A 14,163-nucleotide genomic window follows, 5' to 3' on the forward strand; every position below is an offset into this window, starting at 1 on the left:
TGTATACAGATAAGGAAAATTAAAAAATGTAAAGAGGGTATGCCCTAAAAGAAAAATCAAAGGGCAAAAAGAGTAAATTGGTCAATAAAAGTAAAGAGAATGAACCCCAAACCAAAAGACCAGGAAAGTGGCCAGCCAAAATGCCACTATCGTCTTATTTGCAAATTCACAATGTGCAAATACTGTTGTTTACCACACTTGATGGATGGCCCAACAGTTCAATCTGGACCATGCCATGTTTAAATTGCTTGTTATAGAATAGAGAATGATTACCTGTCCAAACAGTTCAAGCTTGGCAGATGAGTAGATAGGCAGAGAAATTATGGAGCCCAACTGCTTAATCTGGGCCCTTGGAAGAGATAAGGGTAGAATTAGATAGGAGTCCAGTCAAAAGAAAAGAGGAACTTCAGGGTTTGCAAGTCCAAATGCACCTAATCCAAAGGAAGAAAAAATGTTAGGTGTATTAGGATGGGTAGGCAGTTTGAGGTTGTAGAAGCAGGTGGGTGCTCACTTTTGTCTTGTAAAAAAAGACTCATCTCATCAATGACATTGGTACCTTGGCAGTTGTTTGGTTGCATAACAATGGAAGCATGTCTAATTCCCCTTCATTCCCCCATAAATCTTTAACTAACATCCCCTCAAGGACCTTGGGATCTGCCCAATAGTCCTATTTCACTACATTCTATGAGAAATTCTAAGGTAAACTCTGAGTTTACTTAAGTGGAAAGAAGCCACATTTCTTGTATAAAAATCATTATTCCACACTCCTTTCATTTTCTTATGCTTAAGTTTTCACTTTATAAACTTGGCATTTAATCATGCAGTCTCACTCCATAAAACCATGTTAACACCTAACTTTATTATGTAGCTCCCTAAGTCATTTTCCCACCCCTATTTTTACAAAAACTATATAACAACCCCAAAAAATACTAAATATCCCTACCCCTTGGCACTATAACCATATAATATAGTTTTGGGAAATATTAAGTCCACCAGGGACTTCATATTAACCCCTCCGCGTATAAACCCTCGGGATTTGTTTAACCTCAGGTTAAATACATAACCGCTTTAACCCTCCCACTTTACCCCATGTTACCAATGTTCTAACCATGCTGTGCATACAAACCTTTTCTCGGGATTAATTTAATCTTTGGTTGAATTAATAACCATTTCAACCCACATAACCATATGAACCCATTAATCCAAAGTTTTAAACCCCCCCGTGACAGGTTATAATATTAAATACGGGCAGGTCCCCTCATCGTATCGCGCCAACACTTATCCATCCCGTCATCCATTGATTTGTGCCTGGCAGATCAGACGACCCTTTCCGATATCGGAGCGACCCCGCTATACGAGGGTTAGCTCCCGATAGAGGCGGTTTTGCCGCTGTACGTAGGGACGCGTGGCCCATTTTGATTGCATCGGGCCTGCACTGACACATACTGCTCCCGTACCAAAGGTGGTCCGATAGCAAACCGCTTACCACTCGTCCTCCCCACCGCACACGTCATCCCCACGTCATCTGTTGCGTCAGCGCCCTCACTACTGTATAGTCCGCCCTAGCCACTCCGTCACCCATCCACGTCAGTCACCAACTTACCCACCATACCTTGCTATAGTACCATGTGACGTCATGCTGACGTCAACACGAAAAAGCACCAAAAGACCACAAAAAGGAAAATTTTCGTTAAAAATCAATGAAAGTGATGTTTTTATTTGTTTTTGTGCAACCAATTGTAAAAGTTCATGCATGAGTTTTTACGTTCAGTCCACCATTTACGTCCCAGTCGACCGCCCACGCGTGTTCAACCTGCCAACCTGACCTCCTCGGCTCTACCTGCAGATCCATTTCACCGCAAGGTCACGAGTAAACAGGTATTTATCTAATTGTCGCCTATAAACCCTGTTTTATCAAGTTTCTCTGTTAAAACACCTCCGGAAGAGTTAAATGTGTTTGAAATATATCGAAACCTCTAAACCTCCCTATTTCAACTCATCACTCACCACTGTTTCCAAAGAAAACCTGTTTACCCTATAGCCCTCTACAAAATTGCCCCTAAAACTCAAAATCTGACCCCTGTTCGCCTGCAAAACCACTAAAGAAAATCTGCAAAATCTCTACTATTTCCATTTCTTTTAAGCTTCCTTGTTGCAGAGCCCTACATACTCTTTATTTCCCTTGAGCTCTACTCAGCAGGGACATCTTTGCACAGAAATCAACACTGTAAATTTCCTGCCAAGATATCCATTATCAAGACTCTGTTTCCTGTTGAAGTATACACTGAATCCAATTATAATCCCAGTAAAATCATGGAAGCCCCAGTAGCCTTAAATATTGCACCATTAAATGCACCCCATAGAGAGTTAGAGTGGATACCTTTGGCAGACAGAGACTATCAAATTGCTGATATGGAGGGAGACAAGCCTCACCTTCAGGCTTTTTTTGAAATAAGGAATAAATTCAAAAACAAAGTTGACCTATTAGGAATATGGGAATCCAACATGCCTATGTACTACCTGCCCAAAGTGAATGTCTTCCCTGACCTCATCCATCAGTGTTGTGCTAACTATGAGCCTTCTCAAAGGGCAGTGATGGACCCTACTGGAAATGTCCTCTTTTACATTACTCCTCAGTCCATAAATGAGATGCTGCAATTCAAGCCAACTCAACCTCTGGTCTCCCTTTCCATGAAACAATTACTGGATCAAGCCTCAAAGTTGTCCTCTGCAGAAGTTGACCGGGTTGCCAAGCTGTTCATGGCACCAGACCGTTACTCTAGATTCACAATCCCCTATCACCATGCTTGCTTTACTGAGGAGGGAAAACTACTCATAGATATGATCTCCTACATCCTGGGATTCAGAACAAGTGAGATTGTAGATGAGACTGTCTTTGCCTTGATGTCTATATTTACTCCAGGACAACCCCCTGTTGTCAAGTATGACTATGCCACCTTCATAGCCAACAAGATTCATGAGCAGTTCATGAACTTAGATAGGGAAAGGGTATTCAAATACACCTCATATATCTGTCATTTGCTACTATACTATCAGTCTGAAAGTTTCCCGGTCTTCCTTAAGAAATTGGATGCTAGGGGGGAGTGAAGGTCTATCATATTTTGGTCCTCAGTGTTCCATAATGTTAATCTCTCCCCCTACACATACTGTGAGTTCATTGACCTCTTTGTCTACCCAGCGACTTGCCTTTTATCAGCAGATCCTCCTCCTAGGCTCACTGCTGAAATGCAGAGAATTCTGCACCTCTCAAAGGGATACAACATTGGTGACTGGTACTACTACAAAAACCACACTGTGATAAGGATCTATGGCTATGAATTAGCCCCATGAAAACTACAAAAATATGTCCCCATGAAACTCTTTGCCTTGGAGTACTTCAGGAAGTTCAATAGTGCAGACTTAAAGCATTTCTATGGTGCTAGGAAAAAGGCACAACTTAAAATAAGACATCAATTGGGCCCCTTTATCTTTAATAAAAGGGAAGAAGCATGGAAGGATGTCGATGAGATTCTAAGAGAAAAACTTAATCTCAAACTAAGTTTCTATTGGTCACCATATGACCCTGAACATTTCATAAGCTTTAGAAGGGTCAAGAACAAGCTCACAGGGTATCCCCACCACAGAATCCCTGAAATTGAACAATATTCCAACCAACAAGAATGGGTAGAGGTCACACTAGTGGAAGAGATTACTGAAGAAGAGATAACAAAAAAAGCAATCAAGAATCTTGAAAAATCAGTTGACTTGGAATCTTTTGGACAGGTGTTTTTCACATCTCCTCGGCACCTTGGAGAAGGCATGTTATGAAACCAGCTTAAGAAAAGATAGAAAAGATAGATCAACGCCTTAGATATCAGCCTCTTCGAGGGGGCAACCTCCTTTGAATTACATAAATGAACAATTCTTTGATGATTCAAATGACAAAACCTCCTTTCTATATATAGGAGTCTAAGGAGTCACAATATAATCTAGCCGACCTAACAATAATAATATAAAGCCACAAAAATAATAATAGAGGGATTCTATGGGGCACAGTAACAACAATATGGGGGCAATAGGGGCACAACGATATTAATAAGGGGTATAACTACAATAGTAATGGGGTAATCACTAGTATTATAGGGACCCAACATGCCCCTCTTCTTGAAAAAAGTGTTGTCCTCAATGCTTGAGTAGTTCTGAATAATTCTGCATAAAATTCTCATCCTCCCATGTGGAATCTTCAGCGGATAAGTTCTTCCACTTGATAAGATACTCTGAAATTGATCGATTTCGTAGCTGTCGAGTTCTTGTTTCTATGACTGCTTCTGGTTCCAATATAATTTTTCCTTCCTCGTCAAGTTCTGGCAATATTGTTTGAACTGGGAGCTTGTCGCCTATAACCTTCTTTAAACATGAAACATGGAAAACTGGGTGCAATCGAGAAGCTACAGGAAGCTCCAATTTGTATGCCATAGTACCAATCTTTTGCAACACCTTGTATGGACCATAATACTTTGGTGATAATTTATTATCCTTCTTATCTTGCTTGAGGGACATTTGCTTATATGGTTATAGCCGTAGGAATACCCAATCACCTACATCAAAACTTCTTTCACTGCGATGTTGATCTACCTATTGTTTCATTCTATTATGTGCCAACACGAGGTTATCCTTTAAGAGTTGGAGGACTTGTTGTTGATGTTCGATGTGATGTTCCACTCCCTAAACCTCATAATTTTCTCTTAAATATGATGTGATGGATGGTGGTTGATACCCATAAAGTGCCATAAATGGGGTCATTTTTGTTGCTATATGGAAGCAAGTGTTATACCACCATTCAGCTAGAGGCAACCATTTGACCCATTGTGTCTGTTTATCAGATACAAAGCAACGAAGATATCCTTCCAGACATTTGTTTACTATCTCAGTTTGCCCATCAGATTGAGGATGATAAGATGAGCTATGAGCTAACTAAGTACCAAGACAAGAAAATAATTCTGTCCAAAAATTTACAGTGCAAATGGGATCTCTGTCACTTACAATAATCTTTGGGTTTCCATGTAGCTTTTGAATGGTTTCCATAAATGCAGTAGAAACTGTACTAGCTTTAAATGGATGTGATAATGCACAAAAGTGTGCATACTTGGTAAGTCTATCAACTACCACCATGATGACAGTCTTTCCCTCAGACTTGGGTAAACATGTGATAAAATCCATTGAAACCTCCTCCCAACGTTGGCTTGGAATGGATAAAGGTTGTAATAGACCCCGTGTCTTAATTGTTTCAACTTTTTTTTGTTGGCAAACCAAACATTTCGCCACAAACTTTTGAATATCTGATTTAAGGCCATCCCAAAAAAATTCCTTCTTAACCCTGTGGTAAGTTTTTAAAAATCCTGAGTGCCCTCCTGAGGGAGAAGTGTGCAATTCCATAAGAATCTTTTGTTTTAGCTGGGAATTCTTACAGAGGTATAAGCGATCTTTGTACCATAACGAATCATTTTTCCAGCTAAATGTATTAGACGTACTAGAATCTTTTTGTAACTTTCAAATAAGTGCCCACACTTCTTCGTCATTCTTCCATTCCTCCCTTGCTTAGTTTATCCAATCTAGTTGGATAATAGAAATGGTGCACAACAATGATTCCACATCCTCATCCTTTCTTGAGAGTGCATCTGCCACCACATTTTGCTTCCCTTTTTTGTAGATGATTTCAAAGTCATAACCCAACATCTTTGTGACCCACTTTTATTGCTCTTCAGAGGATAATATTTGTTCTAAAAGGTATTTAAGGCTATCATGATCTGTTTTTACCTTGAAGTGTCTTCCCATTAGGTAGGGTCGCCATTTCTTCAGTGCATGGAGTATTGCCAACATTTCCTTCTCATAAATAGCTTTGCTTAAAAACTTTCCCTTGATTGGATGACTTTCAAAAGTAATGGGTCTTTCATCTTGCATTAGAATAGCACCAATTCCATTTCCTGAAGCATCACATTCCACAATAAAGGTTTTTGTGAAGTCCGGTGTAGCTAAGACCGGTGCTTGGCACATTGCCTCTTTAAGATGTTCAAAGGCCTTTGTTGCTTCCGGAGTCCATGAAAATGCATCTTTCTTCAATAATGTTGTTAGAGGTGCTGCTATTCTCCCATAATTCTTAACAAACTTGTGATAATACCCTGTCAACCCGAGAAATCCTCGCAGATGCTTTACGGATATGGGAATTTTCCATTCCTTAATGGCTTTAATTTTTCTAGGGTCTACCTTAACTCCTTCATGAGATACAATATGACCCAGATATTCCACCTCCTGGACTCCAAAGAAACATTTGGATCTTTTTGCATATAATTGTTTCTCCTCCAATAGTTGTAGCACCCTGTAAACATGTTCAACATGATCCTTCCAAGACTTGCTGTAGATTAGTATATCATCAAAAAATACTAACACAAATTTTCTAAGGAATGGTTTGAAATTGAATTCATCAAACCTTGAAATGTTGAAGGTGCATTGGTAAGGCCAAAAGGCATGACCAAAAATTCATAATGACCCTCATGAGTTCTAAATGTTGTTTTCAGAATGTCTTTAGTCTTCATTCTGATTTGATGATATCCTGAAAGAAGATCCAACTTGGTGAAGTAAATTGATCCATGCAATTCATCCAGTAATTCATCAATGACAGGAATGGGGAACTTATCTTTAATAGTGAGCTTGTTGAGCTCCCTATAATCCGGACACATGCGCCATGATCCATCCTTCTTGTGCACCAATACTACTGGAGCAGAGAAAGAATTTTGACTCGGTTGAATTATACCAGCCACTAGAATTTCTGCAACCATACGTTCAATTTCACTCTTTTGGACATAGAGATATCTATACAGCCTGATGTTTGGAGGAATACTTCCTGGAATCAGATGAATAGCATGATCATGATCATGCATAGGTGGGAGACCTTTGGGAGTCTCAAATACCTTGGAATGATTGTCCAGGACTTTTTGGAGATCTGGAGAAATAGATGATTCCGATGTGGAAACATCTATTGAACATAATTGTGCAATTACACCTCTTTGCTCCTTTTTTAGAAGCTTTGTCATACCATTAGAGCTGATTATCTTTCCTGGTTTCCCTGCAATACCCTTTAATTCAACTTCCTTTCCTTCCGTAGAAAATTTGATGAAAAGTTCTTGAAAATTAAAAGCTATTGTACCCAAGGATTGTAGCCATTCGACTCCTAGTACAACATCAGCACCTCCCATTGGAATGGAAAGCATTGGGCTAGTCAATACATATTCTCCCATGGATAGCTTGATATTATGGCACTTTCCAGAGAAATTTATTGTTCCTCCATTTGCAATCATCACTTGACACTCTGGTGCTGGATATAGGAAGCAATTCAATTCTTTTGCTACCTTATGATGAATAAAATTGTGGGTGCTTCCTGAATCAATCAACACTATTACCTTTTTCTTCTTGATTTGTCCTTGTATCATGATGGTTTGAGGAGTGGTAATTCCTGCCAATGCATTACAAGATATGGTCGGATTTATTTGTTCTTCATCTAGGTGTTACACTAAAAAATGTCACCATGACTATTTACAGTTAGTATGGCTCTATCAACAGTCATGCTATCCTCTTAGGCAAGTCTTATGCCTCTGCTCTCCATGTCAAAATTCCAAAAAGAGAGAAATTCTTTATAAATGTATTTATCTCTGGGGACGCAGGTTCTCTCAACCTTACCTGCGGGGACGCACCCTATGTTCACAAAAGCTGTGTCTTTGGATGCTCTGTATGTAAAGGGGCAGGTGCGTCCCCCTGTAAAGGTTAAAATGCGCAAGTTTCATCTTTAAAAAGTTACTTGTGGTCATTTCTAGAGCATTCTAGAAGGTTGTTCGACGTGTATTGAGCGCTTCCAGATGGTTCATGCACTCCTACCAAAGAGGAACTTATCCCATCAATAAGGGAGCTATCCCATCCAAAGAGGGGATTATCCCATTGATGGTGGACCTGATTAACTTCCTCTTGAGCACTATAAATACAGGCATTGGGCCAGAAGGAGGGGAGGTTGGAAGCTATACATTTCTAAGGGTAGATGCTGCAGGAATTAGGACTCCCATTTAGAAGCTTGTGAGGAGAGATTGCCATCTTTGCTTGTTCTATTTGGAAGTGGGTGAGCTTTGTCAAAGTAAAGGAGAACTCTTGATGGACCCTGGGAGGGACTTGCACAACACCAAGGCTCAGGTTGTATTTGTTCCTTTTGTTACCTATTAATGCAAATGAGTCCATTCTTCTCAATAACTTGTTATTTATAAGTTGTTTCATGTACTCCTTGGTCTATGTGTTAAATATGTTTTATTCTATGAGATTATCAAGTGCTATTTAATCGTTTGATTGTTATTGTATGTAGGTTTCAAAGTGAAGGAGGAGCTCATCCGGATCAGCGGAGCTGGACTGCTATAACAGCGTTGGATTACAGGTAGGATCTAAACACTTGATTTCCCATATAGTAAATGCATGTTTAGGGAAGGATTGCTCTTGTTTGTCTTGTTTGTCACTAGAGAGTCTTAGGCTCCTAGGGAGGTTGGTTGTGTCCGCACAATCGACTCTTTCCGCCTGACAAATTGGCGACTCAGGTAATCTAGAAGGTTTAAAGGTCCTTGTAACTCCTCCTAGTGGCAGTAGAGTAGGTTCACCTGAAGAAGGAGAATCTTCCATGGTAGTCCATTCAGATTACCAAGGCTTAGAGACAGGTTATAATCCCGAAGCTGTTACAGTTTCTGAGCTTGTTGGTAGTTTTTCGTCTGCTAGTGATACAGGCGAAGAACCTGAAATATCTGAACCTGTTACTCCGACTTCTAATGTTCCAGATTCACCGAGAATAGAAAGAATTATCACCGAAAATCTTCCTACTGGTTTGATTGCTATCGAAGAACTTGCTCCAGAGGAAGAAATAGGCGTCTCTAACCTTGAAGATCAACTTACTATTGATCTAACGGAGCGTCAATCTATCTTTTACAGTCCTCCCTGAAGTACTACTTGGTACCTTTTGTTAACCAATTATTTAGACAACTTTGGGGTAGGTTTTTCTACACCTCGTACTCCTTTTCCACCTGGAGGTATTCATACTCCTGTAAATATGTCTGTTCAGTTGTCCGTGTTTACTCAAAGTCCTGAATCTTTCTTACACGGCGGTCCTTCTGTTCCCACCGGGTATCAATCACTTTCTGGTACCTTTGCGGGGGCATCTCCTCAACCCGTTGATCATGGGTTATTAACTGGAAACAGTGGTAATATACCATTGGGTGTAGGAGACATTTACATGATGTCAGGTTCAATTCCCGTTTCCCAACCTCAAGGTGGCAAATTACCGCCTGGGGGGCAACCTCAGTTAACGCCTGGGGGGCAACCTCAAGGTACACAAATCGTGTCTGGGGGGCAACCTCAAGGTTAGTATGTGCCTATGGTGCAATACATGCCTCAAGGTCAACCCCAGCCTCAATATGTACCCCAGGGTCAACCTCAGTATCAATATCAACCTCAAGGATGGTAACCTCAAGGATGGAAACCCCAAGGGTATCAGCCCCAAGGGTATCAACCTCAAGGGTACCAACCTCAAGGTCAAGGTCAACCCCAGTATACGTATTTACCTCAAGGTTATCAACCTCAAGGTCAATACTCGAGTCAAGGTTATCAACCGCCTCAAGGTCAGTCATATGTTCCAAGTATGGGAACTGCACCTTACAATTATCAATCCTATCCTCAATCCGGTTATGGATCTCAGTATCCTCAACCTGTTACGGGTCAATACCCTGGAATGTTAGTGTGGGATCCATCACAGGGTCAACAGGTGTTGCAGCCAAGCATACAGTTGGTACCTCAAGCTGGACAACCCGTAGTTTCTGGTCCACCCCAGCAACCGCAACCTGTCCAGTCAAATGTTCAAACTTTTGTAACTTCGATAGTTACTCAGCCGCCAATTGCACCTAGTACTCCATCTCAAACGGCTGCTGCAACTACCACCACATCTACCATACTTACTTCTGGAGTATCGACAACTCCGGTTTCTACTGTCTCTGTAACCACTCCTCAGACATCTTTACCGTTGTCTGGATCTACGATTCAAACCACGGTCCAGATGCCTGCAGGTCAGCCTGGTATAAGTACGGTTGTCACTACTCAACCTCAATTTGTTCACCAACCGTACTAGGGACAGTACCAACCTGGGCAAGCTGTCCAACAACCGGTTTACCAGTATCAACCGTATCCTGGGTACACTTATCAACAACCTCAACAACCCCAGTACGGTCCGGTTAATCCTGGTTTTCCAGGAGGATATAATATCCCAAATGCGACTCCTGTTCCTAGTTATCCTGGATATCCTCCTCCTGGGACTGGTATTGTGACCCAGAGTTTTAGAGATCCTAACCGGCAGTTACCGTTTATCGCAACTTTGGATTTACCAGACTTGACGTGCCTAACGAACGATCCAATTCAATATCTTCAGTTCTGGCCGCCAATGCCAAATAGGTTGCCCAGTGATATACCCAAGTTCGAAGGTAAGTCTGGAGAGGATCCGTCCAATCATGTGATGACTTACCACCTCTGGTGTGCTTCAAATTCTATCTCGGATGATTCGATCCGCTTACGTCTTTTCCAGCGAACACTCATTGGTCTCGCGGCCAAGTGGTACATTGAGTTACCACGGGCCTCTTTTTACAATTTTAGCCAGTTAGCTACCTCGTTCTTAACTCACTTTCAGTTGTCGATCAGATACGATAATGGCATGGAGTTATTAACTTCACTAAAACAATCGACGTCCAGGTATATTTCGGATCACATTCATGAGTGGAGACGTCGAAGAAGACTAGTGAAAGTTTTTATCCCGGACCAAATCTTAGCTGAATGGTTTGTTAAATCATTATTACCGAAGATTACTGAAGATGTCGCTAAGGCCGGAGTAGTTACTGAGGAGCAAGTCATTTCTCAGGCACAATACCTTGACTTAGTTTACACTCAGTCGGGTACGTTACACGAGAAGATTCCGGATCTTCAAAAATCGAATCAAATCGCTGCTGCTCCTTTGGGATCTCATGCCGCTGATGGTATGATTGGTATCGTGAATACAAAGAACAAGAAGAAGTCTTCCAAGGCTTCAACTACTCCTATTATCACTTTGCCTGATTCCTCGACAGGAGAGTCTTCTCCTGAACTTACCGCCGATATTCACGCTGTAGAGTCATCTACGGCCAAATCAAAAAACGGTGGAAAGAAGAAAGGAAAGAAGAAGGCTAAAGCAGACAAGGCTCCGAAGGAGAAAACGAAAAAGTCGGAAACCAATGACGAAAAGCGCAAACCTCGATATCCTTGTCTTATTTGTGAAGAGGATCATTTTACGAGAGATTGCCCTCATCGGGCCGAGGTTGTGAAAATAGTCAAAGGTTCTCCCACTCCTGCTGTGTTAAAAAATCCATTTCCGGAGCAGGAGAATAAGATGATAGGTTCTTCCTCGAATGCTAGTGAAGAACCCATTTTGAAGATGTCTCATGTGAGGATTGCGACTCGATCGCAAGATTATGGTAGTAAGAATCTTGTTGATGGTAAGGAAGCAGAATCTTCTCACTCTAACCCATCAACCTCAGCTCCTGGTTCCGATCCACTACAGATCGAAAAACCTAACCCAGACTTAGTAATTAAACCGCCCGCCAAGGGTGTACTTCGAAGGTCTGCTTTCAATCCACATGCGAGAGCAGCCCAGAATTACAACATTGTTGAGGACTTAGCTGTTTCACCCTCAGCAATGTCGGCATTAGAAGTGCTGCAATCATGCCCAGCACAACGAAAATTAATTTTGTCGGCTATCGGAGCTCTTGATGTTCAGGACCCGAATCTAATAATCTTCGATCTAGAAAATAGTACACCACATCTACCCCATCAAATGGCTTTCCAAATTCCAGTGCTAGTCAAAAACAGGCCTATTCATCGGACTGTGATTGATGAGGGAGCTTCTACGTGTATTATGTCGATTCAACGTTGGAGATCTCTTGGTTCTCCTTCGTTGAACCAATCCCCCACCATCCTTAAGGCCTTTGATGGCCGTGGGTTCCGTCCGTTTGGTATTCTACAGGAATTTCCTATAGGGGTAGAAGGTAAAACCGTTAGTCTGGATGTGGAAGTGGTTGATGCCCCTCTAGACTACAACCTTCTTTTGGGTCGAAGTTGGTCATATGCAATGACAGCGGTCGTTTCATCGGTCTTCAGAGTAATTAAGTTTCCATATAACGGTAAGATCGTGACTATTGATCAGCTGACATACTTTTCATCTGACCCAGCCTCTTCAGAGAGTATCCAGCATGTCGGTAAGACGACAATCCCTTATAGGGACGTTGGCGTAGGTTTAGTTAAAGATTCCGGTTTACTGGGAACTTTTCCTCTACCTCCACTCAGCGTAGATCCTTCATTTGCAACAATTCATATGATTACATCAGAAAACATTATTTATGATGATCCTTGGATTGTCCCATCTGACTCTGAGATAGACTCATTCGGTGATGCTATGCCTTTGAGTCCATATGAGATTGCTTATGAAGCCGTCATGTCTTTTACCGACTCGCGTTCAACCCAAATCGACCAAATGAATGTGGTCAGTGAAGAATCACTTTTCACCTCAACCTTAGAACGGATAGCGTTTCCCGAAGTCGTGTCATCTGACGAACAACTTCGCGAAATCCTAAGTGTAGACGATCTACCATGGGAAGATCTCCATCACAGATCTTCGTTTTTACCTAAGGATGATGGATTTGAAAATGATTTTTCATCTATTTTTACTGCTGAATATGTCAAAGACGCTCAGGATCCAACGAAATATTCTGATTCAGAGTTGAATTTAGGGAGTATTTCTCGCACTATTCCCATTGATATTTCAGTGAAGCCCGGAATTGAGGAGAACATTCATATAGGTTTCGCATGTACAGAAGATGAAATCCAAACTTACAAGGTCCTATTCCAAGAATTCCGCGATGTGTTTGCCTGGTCTTACGAGGAAATGCCGGGAATCGATCCTGCCATTGTTGTTCATGAAATAAATACCTACCCGGATGCTAAACTCGTCCGGCAACGGTTGTGTCAGATTCACCCTCGAAAAGCGGCTGCGATTAAAGCAGAAGTCGAAAAGCTGTTGAAAGTAGGTTTCATTTATCCGATCCCGTTAACAGATTGGGTATCGAATATTGTTCCGGTCAACAAGAAACAAGGAACAATAAGAATCTGTATCGACTATAGGGATATAAATCGAGCTTGTCCAAAAGACAACTATCCTACGCCTTATATCGATCAAATTATTGATGATTGTGCCGGAAGTGAAATGTTTTCCTTTATGGATGGTTTTTCGGGCTATAATCAAATCAATATTCTACCTGCCGACCAACCAAAAATGGCATTCATTTGTCCATGGGGGACATTTGCTTATTGCAAATTACCTTTTGGGCTTAAGAATGCCGGGGCCACTTTTCAACGGGTGATGTCTTACGCATTTCATGACATCAAGCACATTGTGCAACCGTATCTCGATGATTTGCCTGCTCATTCTTTACATCGAACTGATCACCTTGTCCACTTACGAGCAATCTTTATGAGGTGTAGGCATTATCGAATTCGGTTGAATCCCCACAAGTGTGTTTTCTGTATAGAAACAGGTCGATTGCTGGGATTTGTTGTCTCAAAAGCCGGCATTCGCGTCGATCCCTCGAAGGTCGAAGCTATCATCAAATTGCCTCCTCCTTCGCGTTTGCGCCAACTCCAAAGTTTGCAAGGGAAAGCGAACTTTTTACGCCGATTCATCCCAAATTATGCCGATGTCACTAAAGGTTTTACACGGTTGTTGAAACAGAACGCTCAATTCTTTTGGGACGAGATTGCCCAACAATCTTGTGATGCACTTAAACACGCATTGACCCATGCACCGTTGTTGCATCCTCCCAACTACAACCAGGACTACTTCTTATACCTCGCAGCTTCGCATTCCACCATTGGAATGGTGTTAGTTCAAGAAGATGAATTCGGAGCGGAACATGTGATATATTATCTTAGTAGGACCTTAAATCCCACTGAGCTAAAATATTCGCATGTGGAGAAATTGGCCCTGGCAGCCGTTCAAGCTGTCCAACGTTTTCG

Source organism: Pinus tabuliformis, chromosome 1_1 (genome assembly GCF_031772625.1).
Source record: "Pinus tabuliformis cultivar Carrire ecotype Pingquan chromosome 1_1, CPIR1, whole genome shotgun sequence".
NCBI classification, from domain to species: domain Eukaryota; kingdom Viridiplantae; phylum Streptophyta; class Pinopsida; order Pinales; family Pinaceae; genus Pinus; species Pinus tabuliformis.